At 36.3% G+C, this 21,661-nt stretch overlaps 1 protein-coding gene across 1 annotated transcript in view; it reads right to left on the bottom strand.

Annotated features, from left to right (window-relative positions):
• Positions 1-21,661, bottom strand: part of LOC129725111 (retinal homeobox protein Rax) — a 35,071-nt gene that overhangs the window by 1,735 nt on the left and 11,675 nt on the right. The gene's annotated exons all lie outside the window — the stretch shown is intronic.

The following is a 21,661-nucleotide window of genomic DNA, read 5'->3' as shown; positions in this document are numbered from 1 at the left end:
ATAGGATGCTCGGGAGCATGCCGGAAGCAGGATATGAATGGATCGTCTTGCCTCTGTTCGGCAGCTGCTCGTAAGAGGGAATTTAATGGCTGGTAATGATGATGTTTGCGACGTTGTGACGGATTTTTGAGTTAATTTGGGACAAACGGATTTTTCCGATAAGTCGGAGGATGTAATGTGAAAATTTCAAGATTTTAAATAGAAAAAAAATATTTAAAGTATTGAAAACAAAAAAGTTGCTGTCATCATTCCCTTGAAGTATTTAATCACTGCGTCGTGTTCCCACCCCAAAAAAACGTAATGCTCATTTGATGTGACGTCACTGAACCATACCGCTCGAACGACGCGCACCGTGAAATCCGACGTAAATCCACAAACTGCAACGGCACCCCTGTTCTGCTAAACCTTGAGCTGAGAACCGAAATCGGAGAGGTTTTACATGCAATAAACATCGGCTAATCCCTCCGCGGCTGACTGCCGTAAACCGGACTGGTGTTGTGCCGGGAAAGTTATAAAATTCGAAATTCAAATATTGTCAACCCCTGGCGACGCGTTCTGTGCTCGCGTTGGCCACATTTGAATTACACAAAATAGTTTCACCGGGGAAAACAAAGAGTCACAGGAGGCACGGGAGGGGAACCGGGACGAAAAGACGAAAGCGATAATAGGCAATGAGCGCATGTACATTGTATTAATTTTGATTGTAATATGAAATTAATCGCTTTTAATATACTTATAATAAACATTTTTCACAATTATGCTGTCTTTTTCGCACTCACAGCGCCATTGGTCGGCGGGTTTGATTCCCTTCCCAGCCCCGACGGCTGACGATGTGTAATGTGAGAACTTGATTTATATCGTTTTGCGGAGGGTTACCTGAATCCGTTCCATTCCGAATGTAAACGGTGGCCAGAAATTTGAATATCAATGGGTCTGTATTTGTCGGTTACCAGTCTGGCGACGATTTGCATAAATTTTCTTCGCCAATTAACGCGCGGGTAAAGATTAATTGGATGCGCTGCTTCGCAGTGTTGATAGCCGATTATACACGCTTCCTGGCGGGAACACTAGGCTTCACCCGGTCTCCCCAAGATTGACCAACCGTCGATTGAATCACAATCGTAGATTCCGCATAGGCGTAATTTTCCCATACATCCCGCAAAATTACATTCATTTGCCACCGATTGTATGCGTTGCTCCCCGCATTCAATTATGCAATTAAATTACGATTATTTCGAGTAAAGGATTCCATTTTCGGAACGCTTCAGTTCTCCCCCTTTACCGTTAAGGGGTGTTGCAGGAAAATTCAAATACCAGTTACACGATGTGTCCTGCTCTGGCCTTACCCAAGCGCACACAATGCGTGTGAACGTTTCAAGCGGTCCATCATACAGACTCCGACATTGACGGTCGTTGTCGTCACACAATATACAATGTAAACAACAGCCCACCGAGTTAGCCTTTTCCCCCTACTCTCACAACCGAGGCAGAAAGGCTCTAAATTGAATCAATTGTCCCCGGCAACAATGAGACGCAATCGGAAATTCGAAAATCGGTCCCACTCTAATATTATCCATGTTTCTGTTTTATTTCATTACGACACGTTTTGCCGGCAAAGATGAGAGACACTCTTAAGTGGTATGGTCCAAATTCGAATTCGTTATCGGATCGAAAGATAAGCCCCTAGAAGAGCCTACCTCTCGATGGTGAACGATAACGACAACACTGCGGCGCGGGGCTCAGAAGAAGATGTAAATTGGCTCCTTCGAGTCAGGAAATCAATTTAGATTTTCCACACCACCCGAAAGCTTCGTACCTACCAAATGTGTATAGCATCGAGTCAGGCAAGAAAGGAACATGTTAGGTCTCCTCTATATTCAAATCGAATCTAATGATTGCTTCCGGTACGCCGACGGGTGACAGTTGCTGTGCTGCTGCTGTTAGTCGTGGTGAAAAGAAGCTAATTTGTAACCTACCGATTGCGATTGGGTTTGTGATTGACGCAAGCAAAGCGAAGGATTTGAAAGATGTCTGCATAATTTATTTACTGAATGGAACTAAACTAATATGTGTTTGTGAATTCTTAAAACAACCATAAATTATTTTAACAGGTTATAATAACGTTATTCTTATTCTTCTGCCCATATTAGCAGCATTAGTTTCAATTAGATGATTTAGAGTATTTTCAATTCAAAGGAAACATTGTGTTTGCTTTCTACAACAAAACACATAACTTGCCAACAGCCATTTGGACCATTTTGGCTCAAACGTTATTTTTGAAAAATACATCGACTCTTCAATATTTTTACCCCGATGAAAAAAATATGCCAGAGCGATCAACAAACCCTCGATTGGGAACTTTAATTGATTGTTGGTAAAATTTGCTATATCATCTGTAAAAATTTGCAGAGCTCATCATGAGGTAACGTAATCTGTCATTTAAATATAAGTAGGGTATTATACCTATAATAGGTATGCTATGATATTAATTTATAATAGTAACAAAGCATTATTATCCAAGTAAAACAGAAATATCCTGCAAAATTGTCAAGCCTTGTTGAAACGCAGTTTCCGATTTTTATTGGTCGCTTGATACATGCTTTCCATAGCACGATAGACAGAATTATATACCTAGCAAACCTAGAATACCCTATTTAAGCTACATGAGCGTCAGGTTCTGCTTAAACTAATCAGTTTACTAGTGGATGGTCACTAGAATGGTCCTAACTAAGCAGCAGCAGTAGTAGTAACAGCGTCAGCGGTACGTGCAGCAACAGTACTTTTTCCTGTAGTAAAAAGCTGCTTCTGTGCGGAAACGGCATCAGCAGCGGTGGGCAGGCTTGCCAGATTTATGAATTTATCCGTAGATCTACGATTTTTTCACTTCTACGTATGTGCAAATATATGAGAAATCCGTAGAAAAGAGGGGAAAATCAGGAGAAATCCGTAGAATCTGTGGATTTTCACGAAATAGTTCTGATATCTCTGGCGGTAGGTGCAGTAGCCAGCACTTCCGTATTTTGGAAACACAGAAACGGGGATGTTGGAAATCATAATTTGTCGGCCGTCAAATTTTCAGTGTGAACCCAGCTTTCCTCTGTGTTATAAGAAGAGTGCTTGATTTCCACTGTCGAAGTTTGCACAAAGATGCAATCACGAGCAGCATCATATCCGATATTAAATTAAACAACAAATTGTCCTTTTGAGGACAAATAACATAATTAATTTAAAGAATTCCTACGTTCTCATTCCTCATTACACTTCATCAATAATTTAAGAGCTGCTGGTAGCGGTAGACTTTCCGTGTCGGCTTCTCAAGTCTTTTTATTGTGGATGGATGGACTACGGTGAAATTCTACCTGCCGTCTATGTTTTAGTTTGAATAACAAAGCGTGCAAAGCCACCGACCGCTGGCGTGGAACTACATAGAGCTGTTAGTTGCAACACTTGCATTATTGCATTCGGGAGTGCTCAAGAAATCTTCGAATTATATACGCTAAGAATATGATATACTATCTTCTCAATGGTAAAAACTTTTATCCAGCAGTATCATATTTCAGTTCGCTTATTTTTCGTTTCCCTTGCTGCACACATTGTCTGCCTTAATGAAAACATATATCCCAAAAAATTAAAAGACTTTTGCATTCGAAATCTACTATTTGTTGAAAAGTTTTAGCACAAAAACTCGAATTCTTATATAAAAAAAAGAGTCTAACCTCTGTAACTTTTTTTGCTCCAAATTATAATTTTTCGACAACCAAACAAACCAAAGTCCTATCCCAGGTGCCATTTTGAAATCTAAGATAGCGACTTCCGGTAACTTAAATTCAGCCTAAGACTGCCAAATACCGTCTAATACATATGTTTGCAGAGCAAGAAAGATTCCCAGAGACAGGCAATAAAAAAACAGTATTTTAAATTTCGCGATGCCAAACTTTCGGTGCCTGAAAATCATCTTTTAAATGGAATGGAAAATCTCTATATAATAAAAATAAAACGCTGATCGTATGTCACGATTAAACTCAAGAAAGGATCAGCGGATCAGCATGAAAATTTGTATGTAGGGGTGTTTTGGACCGAGAACAGCTATTATGTGGCTTTGAGACCCCCCCCCCACTCCTCTCTGGAAGGAAGGGCTTCCAAACAAATGAAACACAAATGTCTGCATAACACATGAACAAATCAAGCAAATGGAGCCAAATTTGGCAAATAGATGTTTTAGGTAGCAGGAAATATTTCTATGGTAATTTGACATCCCTCCCTCCTCTAGAAGGTAAGGGTATTATACAGATGAATCACAAGTATCTGCAAAACACAAGAGCAAATGGAACCAAATTTGACATGTAGAGGGTTTCGGGAGCAAGAAAATTTCATGTGGTATTTCGAGACCACTCCCACCTCTAGAAAGGAGAAGTCCCATACAAATGAAACACAAATTTCTGCATTACTCGAGAACTAATCAAGCAAATGAAACCAAATTTAACATGAAGAGGGTTTACGGATGAAGATATGTTTTAATATATAACGAAACATAAGTTTCTGCATAACTCGAGAACTAATCAAGTAAATAGAACCAAATTTAGAAGGTGGAGGTTTTTGGAAACAGGAGGGAAGGAGGGATACCGTACAAATGAAATACAAACAACAAATACCAATGTTTAGCTAACCTTTGTAGTTTGTATATTCATTTTCCAAAGCCAATATAATATCACTGACTTTGCCAAATACGTTACACTGATCAAACAAACCGTACTGACTATAAAAATATTTTTAACCATGGAAACTTTTTTAATAAACCATTTTAAAAAAAGAGTCATGATTTAAAAATAAGTAGAGGGTGGTATTCAAGACGCGACATCATGGTTGACGTAGAATCACGTAAGTTATTATTCATCAAGCTCTTCAGTTATATATGTGGTGGTCGAATATGTGTGGACGAAAATGGTGATGGCTGCTTCCAAAAGCCATGGTCACACGCAACAAAAAATGCTGGCTTCGTTTGAGAAAATTTATCATACTTTTGTCGTATACCAACTCTTTTGTACGGCACCCCGATCAAAAAGACAAAACAAAAATATAACAGAGGCTGTTAGTTTGTTATGTGCAAAACCTTTCAGGTTGTGTTTTAATTTTGATCCCGTTAGGTGTGAAAATAACAGAAATCATAGCAAAAAATATTTTACTAATATCAAACCCATATCAAACTTTGTTACTAACGTATCAGCTTTCTAACAAAATTAGATAGCACATAGAACAGTATAATAACAACCATTGTTATAAATAACAGGTTTTGATAGAGACGAAAAAAATGTTAGATTTGTTTCAGTGCAACTTCATTTCATGATTTGTTATAATAACTCATTCAGATTCAATTTTGTTATCAAAAACAAATGGGAAAATACAAAATCGTATCAAAATATGTTACTTGTATCTCATCTTGTTTTTCAGTACCTTGTTTTTTTTTTCAGTACCTTGTATACTGTTTTTCAGTACCCGGGATGATACTCAGAGGCCAGGAATCAACTCCATACTTCATTTTGAATTCCGAATTTGCGGCTTCCGGTTTCTGGAAAACATCCTTCAATTGCTAAATATAATCCAATAAAGGTATTCACTCTTTAGATTTTAGAATATTGAATAATTGGAGCATAGTATTTGAAATTTGACGTAGTGTTTGTACTAAATAAATAGTTTTTCTATCATAATGACTCCTAATTTCGAACTTTGATCAAAGCAGTTAGTTTTAAACAGCCTTTGGGTTTTGTTTCTTTGTAAGTTTAAGAAACAACCTATTCGTTTGAGAAAAGACTTTCAATATTTTTACAATTTAACACATAACGGTTGAAATAAAAGTCCGATTACATTGGTCAACACAAGTGTGGCCCCAAAGGTCAAACTAAGAAAAAATGAAAAATTATAGCTTTTCCTGTGATTTTTTTCTTTCTAGAGCAACTATTGCGAGCTTTAGAACAGCATATTTTTCGATTTTGTCAACCAGTGACATAATTAAATGAAATGGGAACCAATAGAGCAACTTAACCTTCAATTTAAAACTAAGATTGTTGAAATCAGTCATGCCATCTTTGGCAAAACGAGTAAATTTTAAAAGTTTTCTGGACGCGTTTCTTTTCATAACCAACATGTTCAATCATCATAAAATTCGTTATTTACAGGTTTTGAAGACAGTCCGGTCATTTGATACCTGTTTTGTTCAAATCGGTTACAGTCCGATTATAATAGAATTCAATAGGGTCTTTTCAGGCAACTAGACCTTTCTATTGCAACTTATTCCGTGAAAATCGGTCCATCCATCTCTGAGAAAAGTGGGTGAGCTCAAGCAGTCTTAGAAACATGTTTCTTTTCATAGCCTGATTTCACATTATTATACATAATGGACAAAGTTAAAGTCCAATAACAATAAAATTCAATAGGGTCTTATGGGGCAGCAAGACCTTCCATATGACACTAATTTTGTGAAAATCGGTCCAGCCATCTCTGAAAAAAGTTAGTGAGTTTAAACAGTCTTTGAAAAACGTTTCTTCGCATAACTTTCGAACCATAAGTCCGATCCTTATAAAATTATTTTACAAATGGTTCAAAAAACATGCTTGTTCTTTTGATACCAATTTTGTTCAAATCGGTTGTGTAGTTTCTGAGATAATGAAGTTTTGCGATTTTCACATTTTGATATATAACCTCGAAACTAAAAATCCGATTGCAATAAAATTCAATAGGGTCTTATGGGGCAACTAGACCTTTCATTTGCAATTAGTTTCATTAAAATCGGTCCAGCCATCTCTGAGAAAATTGAGTGAGATTAGGAGACCGTTACATACATACACACACACACACACACACACACACACACACACACACACACACACACACACACACACACACAGAAAATGCTCAGCTCGTCGAACTAAGTCGATTGATATACGAGATTCGACCCTTTGGAGCACTTTTATACCTTTGGTTTTTTCAGTGATTGCTATACCTTTCTAGGAGAAAGGCAAAAAAATGTTTTAATGCAACACGTTTAATTCCTAATCATAACTTTGAACTAGAAACTTCAAAATTTAAACAAATTCATACCGGAATCCAAAAAGGGGAATGTTTTTTCTTGAATCAGTGTTCTATTACCTTGACATTATTTTTAATGGGTTTAAATTTGCTACTAGAAATATGCTTCTTCCATAAACTGATAAATTTTGAAAAATTTTGAACTTTGGTCTCTCTAAAGGCGTAAAAACCGCATGAATTATGAAATCTACGTGAAAAAAATTCTTGTTGTAAAATCTGATATAAATTTCTATATATTCAAGAATTAGATTTTGAACATAATACTGACTATCTGAATTAACAATTTGAAATTTAAAACCATACCATTTAAAAAATACCACGTAATGTCCGATTTTTCTGGCAAAACCGCATAAAAATGCGTAAATCCGAAATCCGCGAAAAAAACGTAGACAGAGAATCCTTGCGTTGTACCGTTTCGAAATTTTTTCTTGAGAGGAAAAGTCTGATGGAAAATCCAAACTTGTGTAATAAATAACCTACTTATCAGCACAATCGCATTGAAATATGAGAACAATATGAGAACAGAAAATGGAGAAATTTAATCGACTTTTTTTCAAATTCGATGTAAAATACAATCCAAAACTGGTTGATGTTTTGGAGTTGACAGACAATACCTAAGAAAACATAAAAATACGTTATTTAGCAACAAGCTCACAAACCTTCGGTAGTGTGAAAAAAATGTCGAAGAACAAGTTATAGAAAACTAAGAATATTTCGAACTAATTTCTATTTTTAACAACGGCCTTCACCCGTTAACATTCAAGTTCATTAAGGCAGACCATGTGTGCAGCAGGGAAGCGAAAAATAAGCGAACTAATATATGATACAGGTTTGGAAAAACATAACGCATCCCGACGGAATGCTTATTTTTCGCTTCCCCTGCTGCACACATTGTCTGCCTTAATGAACTAAGAATACTTTGCAAAAAAAAATATGCACTGATAAAAAAAAAATTTTCAATCCATCCGATTCGATCCGATCTACTTATTCCCAAAAAACAAATTGGGCAATATTGATCATGGATATCTGTTCATTCATATGGTTGGTTATTGTAAAATCACGAAAAATTTACGAAAAAAAAAACAGATGATTCAAGAGGCTTGTCGTCTATGCCTTTTTGAAAATGTTAAAATTAAAAAGAAATGTGTCTGATTCCCTTGCCTCTGGGTTCCCTACAACTCGCTCCACTAATTATCTATACAATTGAAGGTTCCTGAGAAAATGTACCAATAAATCAATAGTGATGGATGGAGGAACTTCATGAGTAATTTCCAAAGTTACCTCATTAAAATTCTGAGATGCCCTGTAGCAGTGTTATTCTTATTTCCTATTTCATGCCTGTTATGTTCTGTTGGGTTTTTGAACAGAGTTCGGCGCTATCACATCATATCATCTAGTAACAAATCCAGAGACACCTGATTGCGTTTAAAAATATGTAGATTTTATCACAGCGATAATTGCGATTTATAATGCAGAACCAAAAACAAAAGCTATCTTTGTAACCCCCTAAAATTGATTTAAATTATTTATTTGATTCGACGAACTCTTCACTACAAAATCTAACGGGTTTTCAATGAATTCGGGGTGAATTTGAACGCGCAACTTTTATGAATTCGTATTATGGGATTATTAGGCAAGCCACTTTCCATGTGGAAAACTAATTTTATATGGAATGTGAGTTGTTGTTAATCATGAATGTTTACGTGGAATCCCATTCGAGACGATATGAGCCATTTTAGTCAAAAGAATTAAGTTTCACTTAATTTATACAAATATTTTATAAAAATAACCAAGTGATGAAAGTCACTCCGGACTAAAAACTATTGTATAACTATTAGAACAACTTTTAAAATTGGCAGTTGTTACTGAACTTCAAAGGAAGTTTCGAGTTCCGAAACACATATGATTGAGTAATAACAAATAAAAGAAATAAATTGAATCTTCTTGTTTGAGCGTATCGTTTCAAGGTCTAATTATTCCCTCGTCGCGTTGAAGGCAAACATCCTAAATTCAGTATATCAATTTCGTCTCAATTCATTTTATCGATTTCATCAGTAGGCAGTCATCGAACATCAAATCAAATGCTATGCAAATGTCGCCCAGAAACCAAGACCACCTGACTAGTCTCTGAACCGTTGTTGTGCGCGATCGGAATCGGATAACATGGCGATCGTAATACGATTAAGTCCATCGCGAGTCCACTTCAATGGCGCCAAACAACTGGAAAAACCACTACCGACACCGTCTACGTTCACGCCGCGATGCCGACGGCAAATTGTGCACTTTGCACCAATTTAGTGCTCATAATCGACAGAATTATCCGACCCGAACGAGTCGACATAATTATTCACCATTTGCCGACATCCGTAAATGCGCTTGACACCCAGGCCAGGCCACACACACACCCACACCTTTTCGGGTGAGTTGAACGTGACGGCAGCAGAGAAGCCCGTTTGTCTTAGCAAAACCAGCACCAAAAGGCTAATGAAATTCAACCAGCGTACGTACCGTTCGCGCGGAAACTTTCTACCCTAGAACCCGGCAGGTCGAAACCTCACATATTGCTTTCACCTTTTCCCCCCGTTCGAGACTGCGGCAGACAATAGAAGTCGCAGTTCATCGTTGCGTAATTGCGACGCTCTTTCGAAACTACGACGTTCGGGCGTGTCTCGCATTTGATGGGATATCGATTAGGTGTGTTTACTTAGGATGATAGGAAATCAAACAAAAAACGGCCAGTGCCGGACCGATGATGGCCAGCTAACCTAGCGGTCCATGGAAAAGCCCTCTCAATGCCAGATTCATCCGTGATGTGTGTACTAAAACGATATTATTATATTAAAAACAGATTACGTCCGGGGCATTGTTTGCGAATCCTTTTCTCCGTCAGGCTACGAGCGGCACGGTATCGAATATACGAACGAGCGAACGGAACCGCCCACAAATGGTATGGAGTGCTGAACTTTGATGGGCATTGTTTTGGGTTGATTGATTTTCTGCTCCGTGAAGGAAGATGATATGGTATATAATTCAAACAAGAAGATCGTAGCTTTTTTTCCTGGGTGAGCAGGTGTCCTTTCTGAGCAGTTGAAACTAGATAATTGAAGCGTTGATGTGAATAAATTCGCTGTGATTGAGTCTAAGAGCAGGGAAGAGTTCCACCCCAACCAAACACACCTTGAAAATAGGATTGAGGATTAAATTAATTTTCGTAATCGAAATTTTCATACCCCACTTGGTGAACCACTTCAAACAAACTTTCCTGTCTGAATCTTTGCTCACGGGACTCACAACATATCGATATCAGCGAAAAAGGGAACGTAATCGAAAAGAGGATAACACTTTTTGTAGATACAAACAAAATGCCCTGAAGGTCGCGCGGCTCTATCGCTTCAAGCGGTTATGTTTGCATTTCACACTCAAACCAGTGATATGGTCAGACTCTGTGCGTTCGTTCTTCCCTTCGCTGTTTTTTTATTTCTGCTCTCCAGAAGATAACAACAACGCAAAGAAACATTTTAAGCTCATTAAATCCGATCTAATTGACATCGTTTGATTTTTGAATTGCTTCCCCGCCGGTCTGCGCTGTTTGGTAGGACTACAAAAGCGATATTTTGTTACATTCAATTAAAGTGGAAACCGAAGGGGGTGCGATACGGCGGGCACGCTTTTTACGGGCCTAACAAAAACAGGCGATTATCTATTGTTCCCGTGTTTGAAGAGTACTCTCCACGCTAACTGCCTGTCTAATGGCAGTTAGCGGCGCAGGACTGTGCTCAGGGGTGGAAATCAAAAAGCAGCTGACAAAATTGTCCTCGCTAGGTTCTACAGGAGAACGGGTGTTGCTTTGAAGGGGGTGGCAGGACGGACACTGATGTATCAATCTACCGGAGCATACGCACGCGGTCGACGTTATGCATTTTGTAATTTTCTTCCGAGAGAGTGAATGCAGGAAATCCGAAATGAGAAAATTAGCCAAGTAAATTTACGTTATTTTCCACCCCATCCGTCGCGGTGTAATCGCAGCTCCGGGACACTTTACTGGGCTGCCAACGTTGATTGTATTGTCACTTCCCGTTGCGTGTGTATTCTGCCAAGGACGACGCTGATGATGCCGTACCTAATTGCCGCCCGACAGCAGCGTCGTTCTGTGGCGCGGTCTTGGAACGAATGGAAAATCTAACTCTAATTGTCCGTAATTGCAATTAATACCGTGCTTCGACGGACGACGATTTCTGGGCTGTGTTTCCCGCTCAGCGCAGCCCCGTCCCAACACCGCAAACTAAATACACATGCGCTCTCTCGCTTAAAAGCATGATTTAATTAGCACACTAATTGTCGCTCTCGGAAGCTTTCGCCCGGTGCACAACGAGCGCGGGCGTGTTGAATGGAATAATTGAATGCAATTTCACTTCGGCGACAATTAGTCGAAATTCGTTCGCAACGTCATCGTCGGTCGCACTTACGGTGCTCGCGTTTTGTTCCTTCGCCTGGCATCGGGCTTTGGAAAGGTTTGTGTGGATTTTGACTAACGATAGGAACCCAAAAAAAAGGAGGCAGCCAAACGATCGTTATCGGGAAAATAGTTTCAACTAGTCGCGATCATAATGTGTCTATTGGAAATATATTTAATTTTAATTGTTTCACCTCAATTGAGGTTGAAGAATTATCCGAAGTTTCGTAGGTTGTCAAGCTGTTAGAGCCCCCATAATTTTGGAAGAGTTTTTGGAAGACATTAAGAGTAGGATTTGGTTGCGAAAATCTATATTTTATAATTTTTCAACAACCTTGATATTATTGCACTGAGGAAAATGAGGTGGTAAATGAAAGTTTATCGAAAATAACGAGCAGAAATGTAAACACTTTTGAAATTATTCCAAGTTTTGTACAATTTATGGTTTCTTCTTATAGAGAAATATTATAGGAGGTATTGATTTACGAACAAATTTTAATACCAGCAATGCTTTATGCTGTACCGATCTGGTCAAGTTGTTGTATAACAAGGAAGAAAACGCTTCAAAAGATTCAGAAAAAAAATTTTGAAAATGATTTTGGAACGCCCTCCTTAGTTTGGTACACTCGAATTACATAGACTTACTGGTGTTGAAACATTAGAAGCTATGTCGAATAAAATCATTACCAACTTTCGACAAAAATCGTTGCAATCCTCAATTGCCACGATAAGCTCTCTTTATAACTAATAAATTAGCAATTAAGTAAGTTGTAACTTGATTTCTCTTTTTCGACAAGTAGGTTTAAATCCTAACGAATGATAAGTCCTAATTGCGAAAGCAAACAAATCCTAACAATTGAATTTCAAGTTTCTAACAGTGTTGAGAAGTCACCATTTGTGGTTGGCCACACTTTCATTTTTTACTAATGTTTATCATAAATACTTAAGCTACCAATAAACCTCCTTATTAAAAAAATTATTGGAGTTATATTTACTTAAAACACACTCACTCTCTGGCCAGTAATTTGATTCATTTCATTGATATGCTATTAAATTCGACAGAATCACGATTGACATTTTTCAGCGCTTTTGCGTAGGAGTGAAAATAGCCACAGTGTTACCATGACGAGGAAATATTTCACTGTCATGTAAGGTCCATTCTCGCTTCCTTCGTTTTTTCGTTACCTATTCGTAAAAAAATCCAGTCATCCGTCATCCGCAGTTGAAACGTAATCGATGTATTTTTACCATTTTCGATTTTTCTTAAAGTTGATTACTCTTAATTTCGTTGTATGAATATCAATTTGGTAAATTCCGTTTTTTGTACTATACAGTGGCTACAACCCTGAAGGAAACCAGTTCCAGAAAACTTGCTGTTTGATCTCATTTCCGCTTTACCAAAGCAACGGTGGTAACATTTGATTTGATTTTCAGCAAATTTCATTGCGTGAATTATGCGCGTGAAATATTTCGTCAGAGTATGACAGCTCGTTACAAGAGTGAAAATCTTACGAATCTGAAAGTAAGCTGTCTTCATTGGAAGTGAACATTTAAAAAGTTTGACTGTAATTTTCAAAAGCTTTCGATAGTGAAAATCATTTTCATCAGCACTTTTCAGGTTGCAGACTTTTATGTAAATTATAAAAAGGCAACAAACCTACGTCAAAAATAGAAAAGTATGGGAACTGTTCCATTTTTCACCTCATTAAGCCGATATTCACGAAGAATGCACGGATTAAACACCAAATTTTCACGAAATCATCGAATGAATAAACCAAAATCGCTTACGTGCTCTTATGGAATCGCCCAGCATTATACATTTAGTAAACTTAGCTAGATTTATCTTGAATTTTGTAAATCAAACCATTTTTCACAACGCTTCCATATCCATCTCAAAACTTGAATCACTGCTCAATTATTCATCTCACGACGCCCCTAAATTCATCACACTGTTAACCATGAATGAATCACATTATCATGAATGAACGTAGCCACACGCCGTCGTAGTAGGTTACCTAAGTATCCGCTGTAGCTGTTTACGTGCAAAATTGGCAACCTAGGTAAGCACAGCTGTGCTGTCGATTTATGTCAATTATGTCGGAATAATTCAACATTTTCAGTATGATTTTTTCGTATTAACAGAAACTGATTTGGCAGCTTTTGAATTTCTTCAGGGCAGTGAAAACAGATGAAAATACATACAGTTATATACAGTTGAAATTTAATAGAAATTCATCTCATTTATTTCTGCTAATTCAAGTTTGTTTTTGGAAATTTAAGGTGAACATTCCAAAGATTAAATTATTCTTAGTGTAGTGAGTGATTTTGTTTAGTGATTAAAATGAAAAGTGGTCCGCTAGTGTTGGCTGATGAACGCGTCCCGTTGTAGTCGTGTAGAGCAATGTGCGGATTTTGTTTTCTGGGGTAGGTGATTGAAATAAATGAGTTTTCGAGTGCCTGACTATAATAGCAAATTCAGAGCTTTTTAGTGAGTTTTTGAGGATTCAACTTTATGTGAAATCTAAAGTGAATAAAGAAGAATCCATTCCATGGATTAGCAGATTGGTTTAGTTAGAAAATATGCGTTATTCCTATTTTCAATTGTGTTTTCATGTTGTATGAGATGAATATATGGGCTGAGATGAATAATGGAACAGTTCCCCTATATTTGAAGATAGCAGTTTGTTTGTCAACTGTAACGGTTATTATTGAAGATTTATTGGCCTAATCAGTCCGTGTATAAAAGCAAAAACGACTTTTTTTCTTAGTCCAAAGGTTGACTAAAACTCAACCGAAACTGTCGGATTAAGAAACAAAAATATCGGTCTTGATTGTATTAATGAACTAGAAATGAAATCATTCGCCGTAATCTTGGAAAAATAATCCTATATTGATGTAAAATTCATTACGATGTTTACACATCGATAAGAAATAAATACATAAGTTTAGTTTAAAAAAAAGAACGAATTCTCTAATGAAAAAAAAACAACGGAAGGATTGTATACAAAGCAAGGACCGCAAGATGACGTATAACTATATAAGGTCGTTTGTTACATTACAGGTTTTTTATATATTCAAAATTTAGTGCGAATATCACTAAACAGAAATAGAACAAACATTGCGGCCAGCATCCCAAAAACGTTTATGTGGTACAGCTGAACTTCTCACTGACAGAGGTGTCGGCCAATACACGTACTGCTGATGCTGTCAATGCACAGTGACCCTAAAAGGCAAAAAGTGGAACTTAATTCCATAGCGCCTTTCACCTTCATTCTAGCTTCATGGTGTCTTCGGAACAATTACTTGTATGAATTATTCGCATTATCTCGAATTATCAAAAGTTATGAAAAGTTCACTGTGTTAAAAAGAGGATAAACTAACTTTTTTATCAAGAGATAAAGGAATGGTTTATTCGAAAGTGTTGTAGAAAATTCAAAAATATGAAACTTTCCTGAACAAACAGTTATTAAGTTTTTTTGTGAAAGTTACTCAAAATTTAGTATTTTGTATATACCTTTTGGTAGTTGCGTTGTACAAGAAAACGTTGTTCGGAGAAATTGTTGGAGCACATAAAACAAACCTTTTTGCTGAAGACCACATATCTCTAGGACTTTCCCTTTAAAGTTATAGCATATTTTAGCTTATTTTTTCGATAAATTTAATAACGTCTAGGGTAAAAAGGAGCGAGTGGAATCATGATGTCAATTCTTCTCCTTAAAGTTTGGCTAAAGTACTACAAACTGTTGTAGGTTACATTTGTTTCAATCCACCCACATTAGTATACGGCGAGCATATGTTACAAGAGGTGTTCATGTATAACCAATACTAACATTTTTGTGTTAAGAGATAGAGGAATGGTTTATTTGCCAAAGATTTACAAAATGTAAAAATATGAAACTTTGTTAAAAAACAAAACTCTTATGATCATTTGGTACAATGTTACAGAGTATTTTAAATAAAAGTTACTTTTATTTTAGTTTTTTGTTTTTAACTTTTGTTAGTTATAATTTACAAGAAAACATTGTTCTAAAGGGCATACAAAACACATGGTTTTGTCGAAAATCAAATATCTCCAGGACTTCTCCTCATGAAGCTATAGCATATTTTAACTTTTTTTTCGATAACTTTAGGAAAGTATAGAATGAAAAGTGGGTGGATTGGGACAAATGGAATTTAAAACAGTTTCCAGTACTAGATATCACTCTGAGGAGAAGTATTGATTTCATTTGCCCCTTTTTACCCTATGTGTTCTTGAATTTATTGACAAAATTCGTTAAAATATGCTATAACTATGCATGCAAAAATCCTGGAAATGTGTAGCCTCGGACAAAAACGTGTGTTGTGTATGTCCCAATGCGTCTTTCGAACAATGTTTTCTTGTAAATTGTAACTAGTAAAAATTAAGTACAAAAAACTAAATTTAGGTAACTTTCAAATAAAATATTCTTTGTACCCAATGAAGATAGGAATTTTGTTCATTTAGCAAAATTTCATGTTTTGACATGTTCTAAAACTTTGCCAAAAAACCATTCCTTTATCTCAAGCTAAGATTTACGGTCAGCATAATTTTTTTGGTATCAAATTATTGGTTTTCTACTGTAGATGATTTTGTTTCTAAGAGAACTGTTGTAATGACTATAGACTACGTAAACTGAGGCGAATTTTTCGCAAACTTTTGTCATGGGTTCTTGAAGGGCACAAGTGTGGCACTCATGTTTTTGATGGTCAAATACAGGGTATTAGGTAGCTCACTTAAAATCCTCTAAGGGGTGATAGAGGACCCTATTAGATGAAAAAATCCTGCTACGCATATGGTCAAAATTCAACTACTGCAGAGTTATTCACTTTTTCAGTTTTCGGTTATGTTTGCCTTTAACGCGGTCCAGCACAAGAAGTGTGATAGCTAGCTCAATTCTGTTGGTTTTGTTGGAAAGCTGAGAAAATTTCGTAATCAATAGTGTCTTAAAAACGTCCAACTAGAGAAATTCGGCAGCTCTTAGAAAGAAACAAATGTGAATTCAAATGTTTTCCGAGAGCTAAACTGCAATTTTCTGTCTGAAATGTGTGATAAACATGAATTTTGTAGTTAACTTGATTGAACATTAATATCTACTCTACAAGTTGTTCTTTGAGCCCAAGCATCTAACTCTTTTAGTTTAGCCGCTATTTCACTTTAAAAGTAATAGGCTGCGCTTTCATTCAACGACGCGTCTACGTAAAAGAGTGGAGCAGAAAATTGTGATCCTTACAACACTGAATGACGGTGCAGCTTATTGCTTATAAAGAGAAATAGCGGCTGAACTAATAGAGTTAGATACTTGATGTCAAAGAACAACTTGTAGAGTAGACTCAAATGTTTAATTTAGTTAACTACATGGATTTGTTTATCACACATTTCAAACAGAAAATTGCAGTTTAGTTCTCAAAAAACATTTGATTTAACATTTATTCCTTTCTAAGAGATTCTTAATTTCTCTAGTTGGACGTTTTTAGGACATTGTTTACGAAATTTTCTCAGGTTTTCATCGAAACCAACAGAATTGAGCTAGCTATCACATTTCTTGTGCTAGACCACATTAAAGGCAAATTAAATTTGACCATATGCGTAGAAGGTTTTTTTTTTCATCTAATAGGGTCCTCTATCACCCCTTAAAGGATTTTAAGTGAGCTACCTAACACCCTGTATATGAAAATTCCAAAGGCAGCTTTTTAATAAAGGAAGCGCCGCTGCATCTATCACTACCGCATGGTCGGAATCGTGAAATTTCACGACAAAAATCTGTAAGCCGGAAACCTTAGATGCAAGAGATTTCTTGTCTTCTAGAAAGTTACTCTACTAAGAGAAATCTATCTTTTGGTATGACTGGTTACTAGGGTGGTCCTATTGTACTCAAAATAAAAATTGAAACTTTTTTATCTTACTACTTAGAGCAATATTGTCTTCCACAAAATTGTAGCTTATTTAATTTCATTATACTTTGTTGAAAAAATTATTGCTCTACCTCGTTTCTTCACTGTTTTAGGGCAATTTTTCCAAATTCATTCGGGGTGGGTCTAAAAAAATTACTATTATTGCTCTAGCTTTTTCAGCTTTACTCGGATTTGAAAGTGGTGTTCGAATGACTTTTAGGGCGTAAAAAACTACATATTTTGACACTAACAGATAATTGCTAACTTTTCAGTGAAAAAAGTTACAGGTATTTTTTCGTTTTAAAATGACACTTTTTGGAGGCACCCTACCCCTTTGATTTCACATATATGCAACAACAACACGTTTAGGATGAAAGTTCATAGTTCCACCTTCAAAATGGATTTTGTAGAGTTAGTCAACTTTTGTTCCGTTTAGGGTTGAAATGCATTTAAAAACTTCGAGTTTTCACACAAAAATTTGCTAATCTAGCATTCAAAACCATCAAGTTATTCCAATTCGATTTTGATTTGGAAAATTTCTTCGAGTGACTTTCGAGGCATGAAAAAACGCTTATTTTGATGTCAATAAATAGTTTCTAACGCTTGTTGAAAAATTATAGTTGTTTTAAAATGTTGTTTATGTATCATATTGTTGTAAGAGCAAAATAAATGCATAAAATATACTCAAATATGGCTTCAAAATTGCATATTTTCCCAAATTATGGAAAAATGCAAAAATTACTCCCATTTTAAAACCGGATAAGAACCCAGCTGAAGTTTCAAGTTATCGACCAATCAGTTTGCTTTCTTCAATAAGTAAACTGTTTGAGAGAATTATTCTTAACAGAATGATGTCACACATCAACGAAAATTCAATTTTTGCAAATGAACAGTTTGGATTTCGCCATGGGCATTCCACAACTCATCAATTGCTCAGAGTTACTAATATGATACGAGCTAACAAATCTGAAGGTTATTCCACTGGAGCTGCTCTTTTAGACATAGAAAAAGCATTCGACAGTGTTTGGCATAAAGGTTTGATTGCGAAATTGCAAACTTTTAATTTTCCAATTTTCCTAATCAAAATTTTAAAAAATTATCTTACTGATCGAACTCTGCAGGTTGTCTATCAGAATTCAAAATCTGATAGATTTCCTGTCAGAGCAGGCGTACCTCAAGGTTCAGTCTTGGGTCCAGTCCTGTACAACATATTCACTTCAGATCTTCCTGATTTGCCTCCAGGATGCACAAAGACATTGTTCTGCGATGACACAAGCATTTCCGTAAAAGGAAAAAGTCTTCGTGTCATATGCAGTCGATTGCAGAAAAGTTTAGATATTTTTTCTTCCTACTTGCAAAAGTGGAAAATCTCTCCCAATGCTTCTAAAACTCAAATGATAATTTTTCCGCATAAGCCTAGGGCTTCTTTCCTCAAGCCAAACAATAATCACGTTGTCAAGATGAATGGGGTTATTTTAAGTTGGTCCGACAAGGTTAAGTACTTGGGACTAATTTATGATAAAAAACTTATTTTCAAAGAGCACATTGAGAGTGTACAAGCCAAGTGCATCAAATATACGAGATGTTTATATCCTCTCATTAACAGGAATTCTAAACTTTGTTTAAAGAACAAACTTTTGATTTACAAACAAATTTTTAGACCAGCAATGCTTTATGCTGTACCGATCTGGTCAAGTTGCTGTTCAACAAGGAAGAAAACGCTTCAAAGGATTCAGAATAAAATTCTGAAAATGATTTTGAAGCGTCCTCCTTGGTTTGGTACACTCGAATTACATAGACTTACTGGTGTTGAACCATTAGAAGCTATGTCAAATAAAATTATCAACAATTTTCGACAAAAATCGTTGCAATCCTCAATTGCTACGATAAGCTCTCTTTATAGCCAATAAGTTAGCAATTAAGTTAGTTGTAAGTTTACTTCCCCTTTTCTGACAAGTAGGTTTAAATCCCTACGAATGATAAGTCCTAATTGCGAAAGCAAACAAATCCTAACAATTAAAATTACAAATTTCTAACAGTGTTGAGAAGTCACCATTTGTGATTGGACACACATACTCATTATTTACTAATATTTATCATAAATACTTAAGCTACTAACAAATCCCCCCTTTAAAAAAAAAAAAAAATACTCAAATATGGCGTTATTTTGTAACAACGTGTAAAATTCATGTTTTTTTATAGCATTGCATAGCACTCTCCAGTAGTGTTTTTAGTACTTGTTTACATACACGTTGGACGAAATCATTGCCATCAGTAAAAACAGCCGAAGACAAATTGTATCTAAGAGAAAAAAAGAAAGTAGTGCAAGGTATTTTATTGGAAAAGTTCAACGCTCGTGTCGATGTAGCTAAACAGGGAGGAGGTGGATCATCAACCACTGGGTCGATGTGCCGTAAACTTCTATCGGAGCCAGAGAAGTTTGCATTGGCACTCGGTCTAAACGAAAAATTGATAAAAAACCTAGCTGCTATAATAGTAATAATAAACAGCCTAGTTCAGGTGAGCGATTCCACAGAAAAATTTTCAGCTTTATTAATTTTTTTTAATTATCATTTTTGAAACATTGCACTGGTGTTCCTGTGAGCTAAAGATAACATTTTGTGCATTCGAGTGTCTATAAATAATCAAAACTGTTTCTAGCATCTAAACGGTTTGATTGATCGGTATAGTATCTCCGGCAAAGTTGTAGATTATAGTTTTGTCCTTCAAAAATAAAGTATTTGGTATCCCATGCCTGCGACACACATTTTAGCACATTCTACCAGGATCATGGCAAGTCTACCCCTTTCAACGGAACTTATTGAATAAGGCCCTGAAGCTGGAAACAAATATTATCGGAACGATCGCCAATTTCACGCCCGAAAAAATTCTAGAGCTGCGAATTTTACGGATGTGCAATGGATTCTTCAGATCTGCCAGAAAAAGAACAGATATTCAAAGGTTAATATAAAAACAATTCAGGTTTGTAAATATTTGAATATGTAGAGAACCCTATAAAAATGCCATTTTTCAATTCAAAAACAACGATAATTTATTTTCTACGAGCATTGGAAACTATTTATTGACATCAAAATAAGCGCTTTTTCATGCCCCGAAGTCACTCGAAGAAATTTTCCAAATAAAATCGAATTGGAATAACTAGATGGTTTTGAATGCTAGATTAGCAAATTTTTGTGTGAAAACTCGAAGTTTTTAAATGCATTTCAACCCTAAACGGAACAAAAGTTGACTAACTCTACAAAATGCATTTTGAAGGTGGAACTATGAACTTTCATCCTAAACGTGTTGTTATGGCGTATATGTGCAAACAAAGGGGTAGGGTGCCTTAAAAAAGTGTCATTTTAAAACGAAAAAATACCTGTAACTTTTTTCTCTGAAAAGTTAGCAAGTATCTATTAGTGTCAAAATATGCAGTTTTTCACGCCCTAAAAGTCACTCGAACACCACTTTCAAATCCGAATGAAGCTGAAAAAACTAGAGCAATAATAGTAATTTTTTTAGACCCACCCCGAATGAATTTGGAAAAATTGCCCTAAAACAGTGAAGAAACGAAGTAGAGCAATAATTTTTTTAACAAAGTTTCATGAAATTAAATTAGCTACAATTTTGTGGAAGACAATATTGCTCTAAGTAGTAATATAAAAAAGTTACAATTTTTATTTTGAGTACAATAGGACCACCCTAGTAACCAGTCATACCAAAAGATAGATTTCTCTTAGTAGAGTAACTTTCTAGAAGACAAGAAATCTCTAGTATCTATGGTTTCCGACTTACAGTTTTTTGTCGTGAAATTTCACGATTCCGACCATAGTGGCTGCTGGTACACGCTGCAGCTACCGCTACTGGTACCCGGTCCTAGTGGCCATCCATTAGTAGAATGATTGGTTTGAGTGGAAATAGGCTCTAATATAGCACAAACTGTCATTTCCGGTTAACTAGGTATAACATTCGGCCGATCGTGTTAGGAAAATGCTCGCGAATCGACCAATTCGATCAATCGAAATCTGCGTTTCAACCAAGCTTGACCAGTTTTAATAGCACTGTGTTTGCATAATTTAGACTTGTCAATTTTCAAGACTTGCTTATGCGTTTAAGTATCGTATGGAAGCAGATAACAGAAGATGCCACACTCAGTCACGTAACCTTTTTGTAAGCTGCTTTTGGGTAGTGTTGCATGGTGCTGATGAAGAGAAA

Source organism: Wyeomyia smithii, chromosome 2, assembly GCF_029784165.1.
Source record: "Wyeomyia smithii strain HCP4-BCI-WySm-NY-G18 chromosome 2, ASM2978416v1, whole genome shotgun sequence".
NCBI lineage: Eukaryota > Metazoa > Arthropoda > Insecta > Diptera > Culicidae > Wyeomyia > Wyeomyia smithii.
Note: the sequence above shows the minus strand (reverse complement) of the source record. Positions and strands in the feature narration are given on the sequence as shown.